The 6,713-nt window shown below is 34.5% G+C and overlaps 1 non-coding gene across 16 annotated transcripts in view; it reads right to left on the bottom strand.

The window, feature by feature from the left end:
* Window positions 1-6: 6 nt before the first annotated feature.
* LOC106764827 overlaps window positions 7-6,713 on the bottom strand; it is a 16,861-nt gene continuing 10,154 nt past the window's right edge. For 3 of the 16 annotated variants that reach the window (XR_002668344.1, XR_002668345.1, XR_002668338.1), the window contains 6 exons: window positions 5,074-5,376; window positions 4,830-4,906; window positions 4,679-4,742; window positions 4,515-4,565; window positions 4,386-4,434; window positions 882-2,768 (listed from right to left, as the gene is read on the bottom strand). This is a non-coding gene — a transcript (uncharacterized LOC106764827). Of the gene's footprint in view, window positions 843-879; window positions 2,769-4,385; window positions 4,435-4,514; window positions 4,581-4,678; window positions 4,743-4,829; window positions 4,907-5,073; window positions 5,377-6,713 lie in introns of those variants that run through there. The other 13 variants (XR_002668337.1, XR_002668341.1, XR_002668335.1 and 10 more) reach the window with 10 other exon arrangements.

Below are 6,713 nucleotides of genomic sequence, written 5' to 3'. Positions count from 1 at the left end.
GGGGGGTGATGTTTTGCCACCAGACCTGTGTTTAGATTGCATCCATGGGTACAAGGTATTTTGATCTTTCACAAGTTATCCATGTTCATTTGTAAGTCACAGTATAGTGCGTAGTTCCTATTATTGTTGGTAATATTAGATGATGGTGGAATTTTTTTTCTTTGAAAAATATCAATAGGGTTGTGTGCATTAAGCATTGAACTTTCCTATTTAATGCCAAATCTATTTAAAAAATATAGCAATATATTAATGGAGTTTAATGGTGCAATTTGATGGAAAATTTTCCTAACTTACACTTCTCTAGTTGTTTATAAAAGGGATCAAATATTTGGTGTTTATTGCTTCTTTAACAGATGCTTCAGTCTAAGTTTTAATTTCAGTTTCAATTTGTGCATGTATTGCTTGAATATTAGTCTTCAGTTTTTCACTCTCCACTTGAGTTTAAAGATGGTCCAGTGTACAAGGCTCACATGTGGGGTCCTTTACTCAATATTTTGACTAAACATCAATGTTTCTGATGATCTTAGATAGTATTTTCATTGTATGAGAATGCACATGATTTATCTTCCATATTCTAATGACATCAGACTTGTTGAAGAGGTAAAAAATTGTAATATTTTGACTTTGTTTGAACGTTAAATGTCTAAATCAGTGAAAATTTTAAATAGGAAATTGGTATCTTGGTGGTTATGATTTTTACAACAGTATTCTTATACAAGTGGGATGGTGACTAAAGCAGGTAGTGATCAAATAAAAAAGGGAACTGATTTAATTAAGCGTGTTGACTTGAAAGATTTTTCTGTATGCCAATTTTCCAATCCTATTCAATGCATATCCCTCATCTGTTCACATCAATAAGGTGATCATCGTAAAAGAAAAACACAAAGACACAAGAAAACAACAAGGTAAGCTGATGTACAAAAAGGATTTTCTAAGACAATTAAATTATTTCATATATAAGTTAAACATTTATGAAATACAATAACTCATATAAACACACATAAACAATTGACACTATAATTAATTATCTAGATACATGCTTTGACATAAGGCTTCATTGTAGATGTGCACTCGTAGTACTATTTATACTCTACAAAGTGATAAACACTTTGTAGGTTGATTGCATATGGCATGACAATAGAGAATTATATTTTGAGTCTGCATTTTTTTCTTTTTCTATAAGCTGAGAGAAGGCTATTGCTTGCGTCTTCTATGGTATTCATTCTACTAATTGTTAAATGCTAGATCATGTTGTCACATGTGGCCATTTAAGTCAATGTCATTAGCTATATTAGAGTACAAAAAAAATGTTAAGGCATCAACACTATGGTATTCATTTTACTAATTGTTAAATGCTAGATCATGTTGTTGTCATATGTGGCCATTTAAATCAATATCTTAGCTATATTAGAGTATAAAAAAATGGTAAGGCATCAACACTATCTGTTAAAGGCCACTAAAAAAAAGAAAAAGAAAAGAGATTGTTTGGTTGGGTGCTTCTTGAAGGGTATGGGTTCTGGTGTCAAGGTTCAGGAGTTATGGTTGAGGGTTGCAAGTTGAAGGTTAAGAGTTGAGAACTTTGAGGGATTTTAGGAGTTTAGATTTAGAGATTAGAGATTATGGATTAAATAATATACTCTTATTACACTCTTTTTACACCTTACTAAATATTTCCTAGAACCTCCTCTCTCTCTTTCTAAACCTTAAAATAGGTGAATTCTTATAGATCCATCCTCCAAAAGAATATAATATGATAATTTTTCATCATAACCTTAACACTAATCCAAACTCTAACCACAATCCTAATCTTATAAATCCTAATTGTAACCCTAATTCTAACCAAGACCTTGGCCTTAAACACAATCCTTAAATCCTAAACCCTAATCTTAAACATTAACCTTACCCCCTAAACCCTAATCCAAGCCTTAATCTTAATCTTAAACTTTAAATTCTAACGTTAAACTCCAACTTTTAAACACTAATCTTTCAACAATTATAAAATTACCTTATAATAGCAACATAAATCCTAATCCTAACCCTAAATTCTAAATCCCAACTTCTAACAATAACCCTAAACCTTAACCTCAATCCTAAATTTTAAACCTTAATTCTAAAATCTAAACCCCAAACCTAAACCTCCTAAACACCCTTGTCCTAGCCTTAAACCTTAAACACTAACTTTAACCTTCACCCCCAATCCCTAACTCTAATCTTAATAACCAACCCTCAATCCTAATCATAAACCTTAATTCTAAACCTAAACCATTAGTCCTTAAACTCTAAACCCTTACCATAAACTCCTAAACTCCAAACCTAAATCTCCTAAACCTTAAACACTAACACTAAACCATAACCCTAATCTTAAATTTTAAACTCTAACACTAAACTTCAAATTTTAAACACTAATCCTTAAACAACACTATTAACAATTACTTTAAAATAGCAACATAAATCCTAATTCTAAATTGTAAATCCCAACTTCTAATCATAACACTAACCCTAAACCATAACCTTAACCTACTAAACCCTTAAACCTTAAACACTAACTTTAACCTTCACCCCAATCCCTAACCCTAATCTTAATCGCCAACCTTCAATCCTAATCCTAAACCATAAATTGTATCGTTAACCTTAATCCTTAACCTCTAAACAAAAGAAGAAAACAAAACACTGAGTATTATACACATATTCATCTCAACTAACAAAAATTAAATGAGATATTGAGAAACTGCAAAATCAAAGAGGCTGGCATTGCGGTTTAGTGACACCTGCATGAGAAGGTTGGGGAGGAGGTGATGATCGATGGCAATAGAAGCTAAAGGAGAGGCGAGATGCTACAAGCTGGCAGACTGGAGCCATTGCGCCATGACGGCGTCTCCAGCATTGCCGCCATGGTCTAACATAGCGGCAGTGCCACAAGAGTGGCCAAATGCACAAGGCAATGCCACCACTGCTCTGTTAGACCATGGCGGCAATGCTGGAGATGCCGTCATGGCACAGTGGCTCCAGTCACTCGGCTTGTAGCATTTCGCCTCTCCTTAATATTAATATCGAGAAACTGCATTTAGTAAAGAAAAAAATCTAAGGCAGTTAGTAATGTATCATCAATGTAAAATGTTTAAGAGAAATAGTTTTTTATGTCTCCTTATTGGTGGATCTGGTGGATCATGAAGAAGTGAACGACTACCTTACAAGCTTATTGGAGTTTGAGGGTCTTGATGCACAACTTAGCTATGATGGACTTCGTATATCAGTCGGACTAGGTTTTATACGAGATCACTAATTATTTGTTTTTTCGAAAGAGAAGTTACTAAACAATACATTTAAATGATTTTACAAGTTCACGCACATTCTGCATGCTACTGCAACTATTCCACCTTCTTCCCATATCACTTGTCATTCGTATTTCCTTGTCTCTATTAGCAACAAGCAACACTTATACCATAAAGTAACAGGATTTTTTCCCCTTACAATGAAATATTTTATTTTGTAGGGAATTATTATTTTGGTCATTATAAGTAAAGAATTAGTTGATTTAGTTTCTAGAATACATATATAGAAAATCTGTTTGAACCAGAAGGTTGGTGTTTGAATTTAGCATATATGAAACTCTCACAAGGTTGAAACCACTTGTTGTAATTAGAGAAAATATCTTTAAAATCTTCTTAATTAGAGGAAATAGATATATAAATTTTTATTTTATTTTGTTTTCCTAGTTTTACTATTTTCTTTTTGAAAGAATTAGATTATTACAAATAGAGGATATGAGAATCTATTTTTTATGATTGAGAATAATAAAATCAGTCTTATTTTAGGATGCTTTCACTTTTTAACATATTATTCATGGATTGTGTAGAAAAAACAGGGCGATTAATTCGTAATATAATTGAGAAAATTAATCTGGTTTATACCAGACGGGAGAACATATAACCCAATTTTTTTACTCACCTATGTTGATACTTTTCACCCATTTCTTGAAATATATTATGCATAAATGTGATGAAATCATCCTTTAAAAGAATGAAAGTGAAGGATAATAATAATAAGCATGAAGGAAAGTAAGCACCAGCCAAAAAGAAAATGAAAAAAGAAGTTGTAAAGTAAGATAGCTGGGTGCGTTTGTTTGATTAATTATTTCCAATTATGCATGTAGGTGGTGCAATAAAAGGGTGGGAGAATGGGATGGCGTATAAGACATTTCGAAACCTTTCGGTTAAAGCAGCACAGCTAGTTAGTTCAACGTTGCCATTTTATAGGTTTGAAAATTAGATGATTATGATTATTAAATTATTATATTTAATAAATGCATGATTAATGAACCATCATATTAAGGCAAGAAAGTAGTGCAAGCATTATGATAACTGGAGGACTTAAGCTAAACTTACCAGTAAAAAGTGTTCTTGTGGGTTGAATTTTCCGCACTTCCTCCAATGCCTGAAATGGAAGATCAGAATAAATCTCCTTCCTAAAAGAAAAAGTTTAAGCAAATGTAAAGCTGATTGTTAATTTATTACCCTTGGAAGTCCAAAATGTGTGGAAGTAGAACGATAAGGTCTTAATGCATCCTGTGGAATCAAACACTGTGAGTGAGGGAGAAATCATACACGCACTCACAGTTATTTCATGTAAGTATAAAGGACAGCTGTGGAAAGATAAAAAGGATGGGAGGGTATATCACCAGGATTAGAATTTCACAGTCCTTTAGAAGTGGGTAAGTTTCTTCAGGAATTTCACTAACATCACTGCAAATTTAGAGACAAAATCAGCCCACATAAATAGATGAAAAGGATGAACTGAATCATATGCAATACTTTTCTACTTCACATTACCTAATGTAACAGATATTACCAAAACGAAAACCAAGGGACTGATGATTCTGGCCGTGCCAAATTGGTAATGGGGTAATCTGAAGTACAATAATAGAAGGAAAAAAAGAATAGAGCCAAGCCCGGTCCACAAGAAGGAACACGCCAGAAATTAATTGATCGAGCAATAAGTGAGAAAAAAAGTTGACAAAGGACAAAGTACGAGAACACCCCACTTGAAAATGTTAAGACTAATAATGGTACTGACCTTCATTACGTGTACAAAAAATTATGCTTCCGATATGATTTTGAATTGCAACTGAGACTTTGGCACCAGGTAAAATCACACTAGTATCTACTAAATAATAAAGGCTCTTTGTCATCACCTGCACTTTTCAGTAGTGATTACAAGAATAAATTCACTATAAAAACACATCCCACCAGTTGCTCATTGAAGTAGAAAAGGTTGAATGATTCAGAGGATCATTGAAAATGAAAAGCACAAGCTTTCTCTGCTTTTCCCCTTCACTCTAGGGTAGTGCTACAAGTGCTATTAAGAGGAACTCCGAATCTACAGTTCAGAAGAAATTAAATATCCAATCGGATGACAAGTAAATTTTATGATCTAGCCTGGAAGATAAAAATTAAAATATTTGAAAATGAAGAAAATTTCCCTAAAACATCTTTATTTTTCAGCCAACAGCAATCTACATAATGACAATTGTCTTAAAAAGTAGATTATGGAAACAATCACGAATATATGCAGGATGAGCACTTTCTCTTCTCTCTTAGACATGATTTCAGAAGCTACTATTGTGAAAAAATTGTTCCATCATGCAAATTAGAAAAGATTGAACCTCTGGAAATATTAGACATGATTTTCTGGTACAAAATTTCCTGGTCCTTAGCCCATATCAGAAGAGGAAGATTTGATTTCTTCATATGACAATTGTTATTAAGTTTCAGTAGGCTATTTTCGGTAGGTATAGCTAAATCCACCTTTTAACCCTACTCTTACAACTAGTGATAAATATTTTCTAACTTCAAATGAATTTCTGTGGAGTAAATGTTAAAGCAGATGCAGAGATTCATTAGCATTAAGTGTGTGTGTTAGGAAACTACTTGTATATAGGAGGAGGAGAAACGGTACACAGCTTAACTGCCAAGGCAGTTAGGAAAGAGTTATGTCTATCAGGGGTAGTTCCTATCTGGGATAGTATCTATCTGGGGTAGTGTCTATCTCGGATAGTGTCTATCTCGGATAGTGTCTATCTGGGATAGTGCCTATCAGGGGTAGTGATTATCTGGGGTAGTGTCTATCTGGAGTGGTGTCTATCTGGAGTGGTGTCTATCTGGGGTGGTGTCTATCTGAGGTAGTGCCTATCTGGGGTAGTGTTTATATGGGGCAGTGCCTAACTAAACTAAGGTCGAGCCTATCTGGGATAGAGTCTATCTGTGGTAAAGCCTATCTGGGTAGAGCCTATCTGGGGTAGAGACTACCTGGGGTAGAACCTATCTGAGGTAGAGCCTATCTGGGGTAGTACCTATGTGGGGTATAACCTATCTAGAGTAGAGCCTATCTGGGGTATAGCCTATTTGAGGTAGTGCCTATCTGGCGAATTGCCTATCTCAGGTAGTACCTATCTGGAATAGTTCCTATCTGGGGTAGTTCCTATCTAGGATAGTGTATATCTGAGGTAGTGTCTATCTGGGATAGTGTCTATCTCGAGTAATGTTTATCTGGGATAGTGCCTATTTGGGGTAGTTTCTATATGGGGTAGTGTCTATCTGGGGTAATGTCTATCTCGGGTAGTGTTTATCTGGGGTAGTGCCTATCTGGGGTAATGCTTATCTAGGGTAATGTCTATCTGGGGCAGTGCCTATCTAGGGCAGTGCCTATCTGGGGTA

This window comes from Vigna radiata, chromosome 6, assembly GCF_000741045.1.
Source record: "Vigna radiata var. radiata cultivar VC1973A chromosome 6, Vradiata_ver6, whole genome shotgun sequence".
NCBI classification, from domain to species: domain Eukaryota; kingdom Viridiplantae; phylum Streptophyta; class Magnoliopsida; order Fabales; family Fabaceae; genus Vigna; species Vigna radiata.
The sequence above is the reverse complement of the archived record's forward strand: the minus strand, read 5'-3'. Positions and strand labels throughout refer to the sequence as shown.